This window comes from Macrobrachium nipponense, chromosome 8 (genome assembly GCF_015104395.2).
Source record: "Macrobrachium nipponense isolate FS-2020 chromosome 8, ASM1510439v2, whole genome shotgun sequence".
Taxonomy (NCBI): domain Eukaryota; kingdom Metazoa; phylum Arthropoda; class Malacostraca; order Decapoda; family Palaemonidae; genus Macrobrachium; species Macrobrachium nipponense.
Genome location: NC_087203.1, coordinates 39,295,031 through 39,311,442, shown reverse-complemented (window position 1 = coordinate 39,311,442; position 16,412 = coordinate 39,295,031). Strand labels below are relative to the sequence as shown.

Below are 16,412 nucleotides of genomic sequence, written 5' to 3'. Positions count from 1 at the left end.
GACCAGTTCATATATTGGTAATTCAAACCAATGTCAGTATTGGTTTGAATTATTTTGCTTGAACAATGCTAACCAATTGGGTTAGTTGATGGTACATCTCTTGTGCATGCATATCAATTATAGACAATATTCTATCAACGGCAGCCCAAATAGTTTTCCTGAAAAGGTCACCCATTTTAGTGTCAACATAACTAAAAAGAGCGTATAAACACCATAAAAACAAACAAACAAACAAAAAGAGCAAGATTACTTATTTTTCCTCATTGGATGAGTGGATGCACTCGCTTATCATGGTAGCCCGAGTTCGCTGCCTCCAATGTGGAAACAGAGGAATTTATTTCTGGTGATTAGAAATTCATTTCTCGATATAATATGGTTCTGATCCCACAATAAGCAGTAGGTCCCGTTGCCAAGTAACCAATTGATTCCTAGCCACGTAAATAAAGATCCAATCCTTCGGCCAGCCCTAGGAGAGCTATTAAACAGATCAGTGGTCTGATTGAACCAAGATATACTTACTCCTTGAAAGTTCTGTCGTCTCTGATTTGGGTTAGGACTTTCCACAGTTCAGATAGGACAAGATTTGGGCGAAATGGAGGAAGGATAGTTCATATTACGTTTAAAACTATTGTTTCTATCATGACTGTCTGAAAATTGAAGATAGCTACATCTAAATTAACGAGGTTATTTACCATTGTTCAGCAATTGCGATCCAAATCATGCCGAGTCAGAATAGGTAGGTTAATTTAGGTTTGATTATGTTAAATTAAAATGATCAATTATAGACAATATTCTATCAACATAGGCCTAAGCAGTTTTCCTGATAAGTTCACCCATTTTAGTGTCAACAGTCAACAGTGGATGAGGGGACGCACTCGCTTATCATGGTAGCCCGAGTTCGCTGCCTCCAATGTGGAAACAGAGGAATTTATTTCTGGTGATCAGAAATTCATTTCTCGATATAATGTGGTTCTGATCCCACAATAAGCAGTAGGTCCCGTTGCTAAGTAACCAACTGATTCATAGCCACGTAAATAAAGATCCAATCTTACGGGCCAGCCCTAGGAGAGCTATTAAACAGATCAGTGGTCTGATTAAACTAAGATATACCTACTCCTTGAAAGTTCTGTCGTCTCTAATTTGGGTTAGGACTTTCCACAGTTCAGATAGGACAAGTTTCGGGCGAAATAGGGGAAGGATAGTTCATATTACGTTTAAAACTACTGTTTCTATCATGACTGTCTAAAAATTGAATATAGCTACATCTAAATTAACGAGGTTATTTACCAATTTTCAGCAATTGCGATCCAAATCATGCCGAGTCAGAATAGGTAGGTTAATTTAGGTCTGATTATGCTATGTTAAAACGAACGCAGTTGTCAGCATATTCATTTTCAACAAAATTTCAACTTATTTACTGTATATTCATACAATAACCACAATGCCCTCCAAAAATGAATGAAGATTTGTGTAAATTTGAAGGCATTTTGAGTGTGTTAATTCGTATGTCAACGCTGTAGGAGTTTTGACTGAGTTCTGACGTGGCAGCACCGAAAGATATATATGACACTCACTGCCATATTAATTCTAAAACTAGGTTATTCGGTTGTTGTTGAAAGTTCATGGGTAGCTCGTCAATCCCCATTAATATAATACAGTTACAGTAGAAAGTTCATTGGTAGCGTCAATCCCCGCCAATATAATACAGTTGCATTAGGAAGTTCATGGGTAGCTCGTCAATCCCCATAAATATAATATGACTGCAGTAGAAGGTTCATGGGTAGTTCATCAATCCCCCATTAATATGATACGGTTGCAGTAGAAAGTTCATGGTAGCTCATTAATTCCCCATTAATATAATATGGTTGCAGTAGAAAGTTCATGAGTAGCTCGTCAATCCCCATCAATGTAATAAGGTTGCAGTAGAAAGTTCATGGGGTGTTCGTCAAATCCCCATCAATATAATAAGTTGCAGTAGAAAGATCATAGGTAGCTCGTCAGTACATAGTAAATGCGATTGCAGTAGAAAGTTCATTGGTTGCTTTGCAGTATCCATCAATATAATTGTACCTCCCCGACGGGGAATCGAACCCCGGCCTCCCGCGTGACAGGCGGGGATACTCACCACTATACTATCGAGGACTGGTAAGGAATGGTAATGTGTTGCTTGGTTGCATTTCATTGGAATTTAACCTCATGTGAAGCCAGTAATGGACTGCACCTATCTTGTTGTAGCATAATATGTTAGTACAGAGCACCCAAAAGGGTTGAGTGTCGTAATGGGAATAAACTCCTGTCATTAGGATTGGACTCAGTAATAAAGTATATGCCATATGGGGTGTAGTGAACATATCATTCACTTGTTCAACCACGTAGGATAAATAGACTAATTCTTATACGAGATACACGCGCTCGAACTTGAATAATAGTAATCAGAGTAATACACATATACACGGCTGTAGTAATAATGCATTGGCCTTACCGTAGATAATGATATATTAATAATAAGAATACTGAAAATGAACATAAATGTATAAAAGAACATAGTATGAATAGTTGTAATACACCTCATACGTGACGAGATTACACATGGAGTATAGGTAGGTCAAGATTTTGGGAAAATAATGTAAGACCGGTTGATATATTAGTATTCAAAACCAATGTCAGTATTGAATTAACCGAAAATCAATTATATTGCTTGAACAATGCTAACCAATTGAGTTAGTTGATGGCACATCTCTTGTGCATGCATATCAAATTATAGACAATATTCTATCAACAGTAGCCAAACTAGTTTTCCTGAAAAGGTTACCCATTTTAGTGTTAACATAACTAAAAAGAGCGTAAAAACACCATAAAAACAAACAAACAAACAAAAAGAGCAAGATTACTTATTTTTCCTCATTGGATGAGTGTACGCACTCGCTTATCATGGTAGCCCGAGTTCGCTGCCTCCAATGTGGAACCAGAGGAATTTATTTCTGGTGATTAGAAATTAATTTCTCGATATAATGTGGTTCTGATCCCACAATAAGCAGTAGGTCCCGTTGCTAAATAACTAGTTGATTCTTTGCCACGTAAATAAAGATCCAATCTTTCGAGCCAGCCGTAGGAGAGTTAATCAGATCCTTGAAACTTCTGTCATCTCTGATTTGGGTTAGGGCTTTCCTCAGTTCAGATAGGACAAGATTTGGGTGAAATGGAGTAAGGATAGTCCATATTACGTTTAAAACTATTGTTTCTATCATGACTATCAGAAAATTCAAGATTGCTACATCTAAATTAACGAGGTTGTTTACCAATGTTCAGCAATTGCGATCCAAATCATGCCGAGTCAGAATGGGTAGGTTAATTTAGGTTTGATTATGTTAAGTTAAAATGAACACAGTTGTCAGCATATTCATTTTCAACAAAATTTCAACTTATTTACTGTATATTCATACAATAACCACAATGCCCTCCAAAAATGAATGAAGATTTGTGTAAATTTGCAGGCATTTTGAGTTTGTTAATTCGTATGTAACGCTGTATGAGTTTGACTGAGTTCTGACGTGGCAGCACCGAGAGATATATATGACACTCACTGCCATATTAATTCTAAAACTACTATGAGATTCAGGGCCTCTGTAACACGGTTTTTTGGACTTTGCTCCTTGTCAAAGCATCGGATGTAGCTGAAAGTTGACATATGTATATTTTACAACCACACACAAATTTTGTCAGCATCATCAATAACCTAAACTCGATAGTTTTGATTTTTATAGAGTAAAAATTATCTACCGACGCCATGGCCAATGATTACGAGCCAAGAGTCGAAAAACATTCATTACGTAAGCAAAGTAAACACCTGTTTACGAAATGTTGCGCCGCCATCCACCAGACAGAAACCCATTCACCTTGTTCCATCGGCTCTGAAACCCAAAGACTTATGAATGGCGGAACGATTCATAGATGTGGGTGGGGTATCTGTGCTAGCGTAGTAATACTACTGTAGCAGTAGTGCCGCAACAGTATAGCAGTATATACATGAATTGAACGTTTAGGCCAACTGCTGGGATCCTTGAGGATCATTTAGCACTTCTTACAACTACTCGAGAAATGAGTTTTTATGGCCAGAAGTTAAATTTTCTAATCCACAATGCCCATGAGGCTCCCCACCCACTTTGGCCTCGTTATAATTCAGGATATCCTGAATTATAACGAGGCCAAAGTGGGTGGAGCCTCATGAAGTTATCATTCTGACGATAATTATTGGTGAAGGTTTAAAGTCAAAATATAATACCGGCTATTTTTTTCAGTAAATAGGTAGATAGCCAACAAATAAAAATTGCATGACATTGGATATAGCAGTTATCAAAACAAGCTTGTCTACTACTGTTTTTGAAAAATTACTATCTATTCCCTACTTCTTGTCAATCTGATTGTGACCTATAAACCAGACTGTAATTTCTTAGGAAACTTATTTTGGGAGTTAGACTAATAATCGAAGTGTTTTTGTATTTATTAACATATTTTGTTGGTTTGTTCATTATGACAATTATCAGTGGAGAGGTTCAGAATTCATAAAGGTGTGCTGCTTTGCTTGTATTTAAATTTGTTTGTCATTGTTGCCAGAGGTATAGCCTTTGTTACGTATAGCCAATCATCCATCGAGAAAGAGGGAAGAAATGCTGTCATAAGTTACGTAACGAGTGCGTTCGAAACCTTTTCTCTGAGTAAGTTGGCCTTTCTTCAAAAAGAGTCACTTTTACATTGTAAGTACCAAATTTATTCAACCTACGTAATGCAGAATACAGTCAAAATTTGTGTGTAGATATAATGTGTATTCTGAATAAGCGTTATATCTATGAAATGCATAGATAAAAAGTTATTGCGTAAAAACCGTGTTACAGAGGCCCTGAATCTCATAGTAGGTTATTCGGTTGTTGTGGAAAGTTCATGGGTAGCTCGTCAATCCCCATTAATATAATACGGTTACAGTAGAAAGTTCATTGGTAGCGTCAATCCCCGCCAATATAATATGGTTGCATTAGGAAGTTCATGGGTACCTCATCAATCCCCCATTAATATAATACGGTTGCAGTAGAAAGTTCATAGGGAGTTCGTCAATCCCCATAAATATAATATGGTTGCGTAGAAAGTTCATGGTTAGCTCGTCAATCCCCATAATTATAATATGGTTGCAGTAGAAAGTTCATGGTTAGCTCGTCACTCCCCATAAATATAATACGGTTGCAGTAGAAAGTTCATGGTTAGCTCGTCAATCCCCATAAATATAATACGGTTGCAGTAGAAAGTTCATGGTAGCTTATCAATCCCCCATTAATATAATACGGTTACAGTAGAAAGTTCATGGGTAGCTCGTCAATCCCCATCAATCTAATAAGGTTGCAGTAGAAAGATCATAGGTAGCTCGTCAGTACATAGTAAATGCGATTGCAGTAGAAAGTTTATTAGTAGCTTTGCAGTGCCCATCAATATAATTGTACCTCCCCGACGGGGAATCAAACCCCGGCCTCCCGCGTGACAGGCGGGGATACTCACCACTATACTATCGAGGACTGGTTAGGAATGAAAATGTGTTGCTTGGTTGCATTTCATTAGAATTTAACCTCATGTGAGGCCAGTAATGGACTACACCTATCTTGTTGTAGTATAATATGTTAGCACAGAGCACCTAAAAGGGTTAAGTGTCGTAATGGAAAAAACTCCTGTCATTAGGATTGGACTCAATAATAAAGTATATGCCATATGAGGTGTAGTGAACATATCATTCACTTGTTCAACCACGTAGGATAAATAGACTAATCCTTATACGAGATACACGCGCTCGAACTTGAATAATAGTAATCAGAGTAATACACATATACATGGCTGTAGTAATAATGCATTGGCCTTACCGTAGATAACGATATATTAATAATAAGAATACTGAAAATGAACATAAATGTATAAAAGAACATAGTATATATAGTTGTAATACACCTCATACATGACAAGATTACACATGGAGTATAGGTAGGTCAAGATTTTGGGAAAATAACGTAAGACCAGTTCATATATTGGTAATTCAAACCAATGTCAGTATTGGTTTGAATTATTTTGCTTGAACAATGCTAACCAATTGGGTTAGTTGATGGTACATCTCTTGTGCATGCATATCAATTATAGACAATATTCTATCAACAGCAGCCCAAATAGTTTTCCTGAAAAGGTCACCCATTTTAGTGTCAACATAACTAAAAAGAGCGTAAAAACACCATAAAAAACAAACAAACAAAAAGAGCAAGATTACTTATTGTTCGTCATTGGATGAGTGGACGCACTCGCTTATCTTGGTAGCCCGAGTTCGCTGCCTCCAATGTGGAACCAGAGGAATTTATTTCTGGTGATTAGAAATTCATTTCTCGATATAATGTGGTTCTGATCCCACAATAAGCAGTAGGTCCCGTTGCTAAATAACCAGTTAATTCTTTGCCACGTAAATAAAGATCCAATCTTTCGAGCCAGCCCTATAGGAGAGTTATTAATCAGATCCTTGAAACTTCTGTCATCTCTGATTTGGGTTAGGACTTTCCACAGTTCAGATAGGTCAAGTTTTGGGCGAAATGGAGTAAGGATAGTTCATATTACGTTTAAAACTATTGTTTCTATCATGACTGTCAGAAAATTCAAGATTGCTACATCTAAATTAACGAGGTTATTTACCAACGTTCAGCAAGTGCGGTCCAAATCATGCCGAGTCAGAATAGGTAGGTTAATTTAGGTTTGATTATGTTAAGTTAAAATGAACACAGTTGTCAGCATATTCATTTTCAACAAAATTTCAACTTATTTATTGTATATGCATACAATAACCACAATGCCTTTGAAAAATGAATGAAGATTTGTGTAAATTTGAAGGCATTTTGAGTTTGCTAATTCGTATGTCAACGCTGTAGGAGTTTTGACTGAGTTCTGACGTGGCAGCACCGAGAGATATATATGACACTCACTGCCATATTAATTCTAAAACTAGGTTATTCGGTTGTTGTGGAAAGTTCATGGGTAGCGTCAATCCACGCCAATATAATACGGTTGCATTAGGAAGTTCATGGGTAGCTCGTCAATCCCCATCAATGTAATAAAGTTGCAGTAGAAAGTTCATGGGGTGTTCGTCAAATCCCCATCAATATAATAAGTTGCAGTAGAAAGATCATAGGTAGCTCGTCAGTAGGATAGTAAATGCGATTGCAGTAGAAAGTTCATTGGTAGCTTTGCAGTGCCCATCAATATAATTGTACCTCCCCGACGGGGAATCGAACCCCGGCCTCCCGCGTGACAGGCGGGGATACTCACCACTATACTATCGAGGACTGGTTAGGAATGAAAATGTGTTGCTTGGTTGCATTTCATTAGAATTTAACCTCATGTGAGGCCAGTAATGGACTACACCTATCTTGTTGTAGTATAATATGTTAGCACAGAGCACCTAAAAGGGTTAAGTGTCGTAATGGAAAAAACTCCTGTCATTAGGATTGGACTCAATAATAAAGTATATGCCATATGAGGTGTAGTGAACATATCATTCACTTGTTCAACCACGTAGGATAAATAGACTAATCCTTATACGAGATTTACGCGCTCGAACTTGAATAATAGTAATCAGAGTAATACACATATACATGGCTGTAGTAATAATTCATTGGCCTTACCGTAGATAATGATATATTAATAATAAGAATACTGAAAATGAACATAAATGTATAAAAGAACATAGTATATATAGTTGTAATACACCTCATACATGACAAGATTACACATGGAGTATAGGTAGGTCAAGATTTTGGGAAAATAACGTAAGACCAGTTCATATATTGGTAATTCAAACCAATGTCAGTATTGGTTTGAATTATTTTGCTTGAACAATGCTAACCAATTGGGTTAGTTGATGGTACATCTCTTGTGCATGCATATCAATTATAGACAGTATTCTATCAACAGCAGCCCAAATAGTTTTCCTGAAAAGGTCACCCATTTTAGTGTCAACATAATTAAAAAGAACGTTAAAACACCATAAAAAACAAACAAACTAAAAGAGCAAGATTACTTATTGTTCGTCATTGGATGAGTGGACGCACTCGCTTATCATGGTAGCCCGAGTTCGCTGCCTCCAATGTGGAACCAGAGGAATTTATTTCTGGTGATTAGAAATTCATTTCTCGATATAATGTGGTTCTGATCCCACAATAAGCAGTAGGTCCCGTTGCTAAATAACCAGTTAATTCTTTGCCACGTAAATAAAGATACAATCTTTCAAGCCAGCCCTAGGAGAGTTATTAAACAGATCATTGGTCTGATTGAACTAAGATATACTTACTCCTTGAAACTTCTGTCATCTCTGATTTGGGTTAGGACTTTCCACAGTTCAGATAGGACAAGATTTGGGCGAAATGGAGTAAGGATAGTTCATATTACGTTTAAAACTATCATGACTGTCTGAAAATTTAAGATAGCTAGCTACATCTAAATTAACAAGGTTGTTTACCAATGTTCAGCATTGCGATCCAAATCATGCCGAGTCAGAATAGGTAGGTTAATTTAGGTTTGATTATGTTAAGTTGAAATGAACACAGTTGTCAGCATATTCATTTTCAACAAAATTTCAACTTATGTTTACTGTATATGCATGCAATAACCACAATGCCCTCCAAAAATGAATGAAGATTTGTGTAAATTTGAAGGCATTTTGAGTTTGTTAATTCGTACGTCAACGCTGTAGGAGTTTTGACTGAGTTCTGACGTGGCAGCACCGAGAGATATATATGACACTCACTGCCATATTAATTCTAAAACTAGGTTATTCGGTTGTTGTTGAAAGTTCATGGGTAGCTCGTCAATCCTTATTAATATAATACGGTTACAGTAGAAAGTTCATTGGTAGCGTCAATCCCCGCCAATATAATACGGTTGCATTAGGAAGTTCATGGGTAGCTCGTCAAGATAATACAGTTGCAGTAGAAAATTCATGGTTAGCTCGTCAATCCCCATAAATATAATATGGTTGCAGTAGAAAGTTCATGGTTAGCTCGTCAATCCCCATAAATATAATATGGTTGCAGTAGAAAGTTCATGGTTAGCTCGTCAATCCCCATAAATATAATATGGTTGCAGTAGAAAGTTCATGGTTAGCTCCTCAATCCCCATAAATATAATATGGTTGCAGTAGAAAGTTCATGGTTAGCTCCTCAATCCCCATAAATATAATATGGTTGCAGTAGAAAGTTCATGGTTAGCTCGTCAATCCCCATAAATATAATACGGTTGCAGTAGAAAGTTCATGGTTAGCTCGTCAATCCCCATAAATATAATACGGTTGCAGTAGAAAGTTCATGGTTAGCTCGTCAATCCCCATAAATATAATATGGTTGCAGTAGAAAGTTCATGGTTAGCTCATCAAGGTAATACGGTTGCAGTAGAAAGCTCATGGTTAGCTCGTCAAGGTAATATGGTTGCAGTAGAAAGTTCATGGTTAGCTCATCAAGGTAATATGGTTGCAGTAGAAAGTTCATGGTTAGCTCGTCAAGGTAATATGGTTGCAGTAGAAAGTTCATGGTTAGCTCGTCAAGGTAATATGGTTGCAGTAGAAAGTTTCATGTTAGCTCATCAAGGTAATATGGTTGCAGTAGAAAGTTCATGGTTAGCTCGTCAAGGTAATATGGTTGCAGTAGAAAGTTCATGGTTAGCTCGTCAAGATAATACGGTTGCAGTAGAAAGTTCATGGTTAGCTCGTCAAGATAATACGGTTGCAGTAGAAAGTTCATGGTTAGCTCATCAAGATAATACAGTTGCAGTAGAAAGTTCATGGTTAGCTCGTCAAGATAATACGGTTGCAGTAGAAAGTTCATGGTTAGCTCGTCAAGATAATACAGTTGCAGTAGAAAGTTCATGGTTAGCTCGTCAATCCCCATAAATATAATATGATTGCAGTAGAAAGTTCATGGTTAGCTCGTCAAGATAATACAGTTGCAGTAGAAAGTTCATGGTTAGCTCGTCAAGATAATACAGTTGCAGTAGAAAGTTCATGGTTAGCTCATCAAGATAATACGGTTGCAGTAGAAAGTTCATGGTTAGCTCGTCAAGATAATACAGTTGCAGTAGAAAGTTCATGGTTAGCTCGTCAAGATAATACGGTTGCAGTAGAAAGTTCATGGTTTGCTCGTCAATCCCCATAAATATAATATGGTTGCAGTAGAAAGTTCATGGTTAGCTCATCAAGATAATACGGTTGCAGTAGAAAGTTCATGGTTAGCTCGTCAAGATAATACGGTTGCAGTAGAAAGTTCATGGGTAGCTCGTCAATCTCCATCAATCTAATAAGGTTGCAGTAGAAAGTTCATAGGGAGTTCGTCAAATCCCCATCAATATAATACGTTGCAGTAGAAAGATCATAGGTAGGTCGTCAGTACATAACAACTGCGATTGCAGTAGAAAGTTCATTGGTAGCTTGGCAGTACCCATCAATATAATTGTACCTCCCCGACGGGGAATCGAACCCCGGCCTCCCGCGTGACAGGCGGGGATACTCACCACTATACTATCGAGGACTGTTAATGGTAGAAATTGGCCCCTGGTTCTGTTTCACTCTGAAGCAATGCATTGCAACTCATGTGCCTCGGGTAATTTTTTTTTCTTTTTGAAGTTGTCTTTATTAAGTATCATCAATTGGGAAAAAGGTGGAAAGTAAAGTGTAATTGTATATGCGAAGCATTTGTTTGTGCTTCGAAATATCCTTGTGAAAAGTGACATGACTTACAAGAATTTAAAGAAGAAAAACAACTGTCACACCACCTTGCGGCATCCCGTGATGATATGCGGTATTGCATCACGGCTCGAGATTTTCCTATGATCATCTGATGCTTATGCAGCTGTGCTTTAATTTCCCCTTATTTAAAAAAATTCCTTAGCCCACAGTGCCTTTATTTTCAAATAAGTATAGATGGACTATAATTTATAAAATCCCGAGGGACAAGGAAGTAATTCATTTTTTTTTAGCAGGTTCTTGTATAGATTATTACATTTAGGACAAATGGAGTTTATGTTTGTTATGTTTATTTTATTAGATATATATATATATATATATATATATATATATATATATATATATATATATATATATATATATATACACATATAATTATATAATTCGTATATATATATATATATATATATATATATATATATATATATACATATATGTATATATATATATATATATATATATATATATATATATATATATATATATATATATACATATATGTATATATATATATATATATATATATATATATATATATATATATATATATATATATATATATATATATATATATATATATATATATATATATATATATATATATATATATATATATATATATATAACTAATTACGTATGTATACGTGTATATATATATATATATATATATATATATATATATATATATATATATATATATATATATATATATATATATATATACATATATATCTATATATATATATATATATATATATATATATATATATATATATATATATATATATATATATATATATATATATATATGGCTTTAAGCTGCAATTACATTTATATACCATATGTCAGTTGAGTCAGTATTTTTTACAAATTTATGAATTATTGTCTTCATTTTATGCCTAAATCATTTGTATGAATTAATGAATGGTTAATGAAAAGTTATTGGAAAGTGCCTACTCTAGTTCAAATTATTTAATTTTAATGGCGATGACCAGTTTGAGCGAACAATGTAGGCGGGTCAAGTTTTGGCTAATTGAAGCGAGAAAAGTTCATATTCCATTACATTCTAACCAGTGTTACTATGATAATTATCTAAAAAGTTAAGTACGTATAAATGAAACGTTAGCAATTGCGACCCAAGTCTTGCAAACTGTAAATAATTTATATTTGGTAAAATATTTATTAAAATGAAGGCAGTTATTAACATCTTGATTTTCAGCAGAATTGACGTCTTATGGTGTCCGATACAGAATTTCTTTACGTGGTTCCTTGTTTGGCTGTTCCGAGAATGATAGAGCATATGCACTGCATTATTAATCCTCAAACAAGGTTTTCATGGATGTTAAAACACCATTTCATACAATTATACGTTTGTAGTATAGTTCATAAGTAGCTCGTCAGTCCCATTCAATATAAATGTGTCTCCCCGACGGGGAATCGAACCCCGGCCTCCCGCGTGACAGGCGGGGATACTCACCACTATACTATCGAGGATTGATAGCAAAGATAATATTGTGGTCTCTTGTTTTCTATTTAGATGCCAATGCATTGTATCCTAACTTGCGCCAGCTGTTTTTGTTACATCTAAAGTTGCCTCAAGCAAGTATAGGAAAGTAATGCAAGTCTTAATACTATATGTACAGAATATCAAAGTATGTATCTGTTGTTAAAAAGCAGTCATTATATGATGTATGAAGGTGTGTACTCTAGTAAGGACCTCATTATAAAAAAAAAAAAGAGAGAGAGAGTTTTGGCGGAATAATTAATTAAATAATAACTTTGGGAAGAGGCTTTCCAATCTCTGAACAGAAATAGGTTGACTGTCTCCATGGAGCATTACCGCTCGTGGAGTGCGTCAGTTTGGACTTTACACGTGGATCTCATGACATGGCTTATGAGTCTTATTGAAAGATATTGCTGCATCAGCTGCATTCAACTTGTAAATAGTCTTCTCTATTTTTCTAATAATAGCTTTCTCTCTGCTGTTACAACTGGCGAGTATTGCGCCGATATTACTCATCAGGAGCAGTCAATTTCAGGGATAATTGTTACAAATTTATTTATTTGTTGCAGTAAATGAACAAATAGGTCAAAATATAAGTTATGCTTATAAATTTCTCACGACCTTTGAGCTCTATTGGGTGGAAATATCAAATGCGGGCTGAATTACCGCAAGATCTTCGGCTTCCAAAAATGAACTGATTAGGATAAAATATTGTCTGTGGTCTTGACACGAGGTATTTTTCTAACTTGAAGTGAGGACCAAGGACGGTCTTATTCTATATAGCTACCTTGATGAGGACATTCCTTTACAAGCTTAGAGCCTATCACAGACAATGCATATCATTATTTCGAGAGACTTGGAAGTAAATGTGTAATTCAACAGGTAAGCATTTGTTTATGGCTCAAACATTTCCTGTGAAAAGTGATGTCATCCAGATAAATTGAAAGTATCAAAACAATTCTCCCAGCGCTACACCTTGCACCATCCCGTTCTAGCTTGTGGTGATATCGAATGGTATTGCGTCACGACTCGTATTTTTCTTAAAGTCATCTGACTCTTATATACCGCTGCGTCAGTTGTAGGTGATTTGAAAAAATTCCTTGGCCACAAAGCCTTTAATTTCAAGGACACGTATGGACGGACTGTAATGTATAAATTGCCAGAGATAGATCAAGGATACCTCTGTCGCTGGTTCTCGTATAGATGGTTGTGGATAGGACAAGTGGAATTTATAAAAATATTTATTTATTTAATTTCAAATCTTTAAGCTGTGATAGTATTTATAGTGTGTAAATCGGATAAATATTTCATGGTGTATTTTTTGTTGAGTATTTATCATTTTAAATTCCAATCATTTGTATGAATGGAGTGAATGTTTTAGAAAAATATTCATCAAGTGGGGTTCTCGACCTTACTTCAGTTAGATCAGGTTAAAGTCGAATAGTTACCAACATCTGTCATTTTTAGTAAAATGTGACCTATTACGATGCAAGTATTGTTGAATATTTGTCAAAATTTAAGCGTGTCAGAACTTCTTCGCGTAAGTCGCCAATTCAGAGGCTGATCTGTAGCATTTTTTTCCTAACTTGCGCCGTGGGTGCTCTGAGTAAGATATCCCGTTGGGGGTTGTGACGTCAGTGCACCTCACGTGTTGCAATGTAGGCAGTAATGAAAAGTGTTTGCAGCGTCCCTTGGGACCCTAGCTTCCCCCAATTTTGAGGTTCCTTTCTTCAGTCTTGCTATCCAACCCCTCTAAATATTACTTCTTAGTGAGCCTGAGGATATTCTTCCAGACTCTTAGAATCTTGTGCGTTATTTCCTATATATTTTGTGGGTCTCTTGAAGAGCAGAATGACCGAAAGTTGCAGTGCTTAGTCTGACTGCCTAAATTCATAAAATTAATCAGCCTGAGAAAGATCAAATAATCACTGCCATCCTATTCAGCCTGAATCTAGAATTTAAAAGATATTTTGAAGGCTCTCACGACATATATACTACTCATGCTCTTTCTGACATTGATTTATGAGTAAGGAGTAGTACCATCGGTGCACCTCACGCGGCCTACTGTAAGCATTTCACCGGATGCGTTTTGCATCGTTCCTTTGACCTCTGTTTGCAACATTTTTCATTCCTTTTACTATACCTCCGTTCACAGTCTCTCTTCCATTTTACTTTCCACCCTCTTCTAACAATTGTTTCGCAGTGCAGCTGCGAGGTCTTCCTCCTGTTACACCTTTCAAACCTTTCAACTCTCAATTTCCTTTTCAGCGCTGAGTGACCTCACAGGTCCCAGCGCTTGGCCTTTGACCTAAATTCTGTTCTCCATTCCCTGTTGTCGTTAAAATGTTGCGACACCAGTTTAGTGACTATCAATGAATTAATTTGGAAGGAAGTGCATAAGTAGCTCGTCAGCCCCCTACAAAATAATTGCGTCTCCCCGACGGGGAATCGAACCCCGGCCTCCCGCGTGACAGGCGGGGATACTCACCACTATACTATCGAGGACTGGGGAAAGCGAAGATGCTTTGCTTACTTCTCTTTCATTTAGATGCCCAGTGCAATTGCATCCCCACGGGAGTTACCTGCTCGTTATAATTAAAAGTTAACTGGGTAGTATGCAGACCGAGTGGGTCACGACCTACTTGAAAAAGGGGGTGGGCTGGAGGCCGGTTCTCGACTTGGCAACATACAACAGGTAAGGGTTAACTTAGGCCAAACAACGTGACCCGTCCGTTTATTTTGGCTCCGGTTTGCATCATAGTCTTATGCTTGCTTCAGGTAACTTTCAAATAAAACAAGCGGGTAACTGACTGGCATACACATGAACCACGACTTTGCAATATAGTTCTTCTCACTTCAGTCCTCGATAGTATAGTGGTGAGTATCCCCGCCTGTCACGCGGGAGGCCGGGGTTCGATTCCCCGTCGGGGAGACGCAATTATTTTGTAGGGGGCTGACGAGCTGCTCATTAACACATCTGAAGGTTGAGTTTCATGACTCAAACGAGCAAAGTAATATACTAAATATGAGCAAAAATGGTTTGTATGACTCCATTGAGCAGTACCGCTCATGATGTGCTCTTATGTAGGTCTTATGATATGACTTAATTTCGCTGGCTAAAAAGAAAAAATAAATAAAATAAATAGATAAAAATAAGTTGCTTCTCGGTACGTACATACATGCGGGTAAATTTCTAATAAGTGTAAATTGCACTTGAAATACGTCTAGTGCCTTTGGCTTTTTAAAAATGAACGATTTTTGTTAAGGTATTGCAGGTGTACTTGACACGACAGATTTCAAGTCTTGGAATATGGGTACTATATGGCTTTTCGAGCTGACTGCCCAGCTTGTTAAAATGCTCATCAAAGACATTATATGATCCCTTCGGAAAACGAAGGCTGGTGGTTCGAATATTTCCCTGTGAAATGTGACGTGACCGAGAATAACTTAGAGAAGAAAAACGACTATCCCAGCGCATCTCCTTGCAGCACCCCGTTCTGGCTTGTGGTGATGTCATACGGTATTGCTTCACGGCTCGCAGTTTTCTTCTGATCATCGGACGCTTACTTAGGGCCGCGTCAGTTTCCGGTTATTCATGAAATTCCTTGGCCACAAATTGTTATTTCAAGGATACGTATAGACGGACTATATTGACAAAGGCTAAACGTATACGAAAATAAATCATCTCTGGTTCTCTCTGGTTCGCGGATAGATTGTTTCGTACGTTTCTGAAGATATTCAATTTTATGCCTGAAAACTGCGATATTATTTTATAAAGCTTGTAAAAATTGAGTGAATGTGTCGTGAACATTTTTATTTATAATTTTTTCTCTTATTTATTCCAATTTATTTGAATTAATTTAGGCATTTTTCTTTGTAAATATCAAGTTTTTAACGGCGATGTACCTTATTAAATAAATCATTCCATAGGTTAAATAAATCATTCCATAGGTGCACTAATCTTCAAATCAGATTCTTTGAAATGTGTACAGACTCCCTGACGTTGACTGTTTTTTTTTTCCATACCGTTATCTTCGATATTTTATCGATTACGTGAACACGAAGTGATAAATTCTCAGAACTATTGTGATTTTCCAACCTCAAGAT

The 16,412-nt window shown here is 36.5% G+C and overlaps 1 protein-coding gene and 1 non-coding gene across 3 annotated transcripts in view; one reads left to right on the top strand and one right to left on the bottom strand.

Moving 5' to 3' along the window:
- Window positions 1-16,412, bottom strand: part of LOC135222697 (mucin-2-like) — a 140,945-nt gene that overhangs the window by 77,028 nt on the left and 47,505 nt on the right. The window lies entirely within an intron of this gene.
- Window positions 15,166-15,237, top strand: Trnad-guc (transfer RNA aspartic acid (anticodon GUC)). Its single transcript has one exon. It is a non-coding gene; the product is annotated as a tRNA-Asp (tRNA).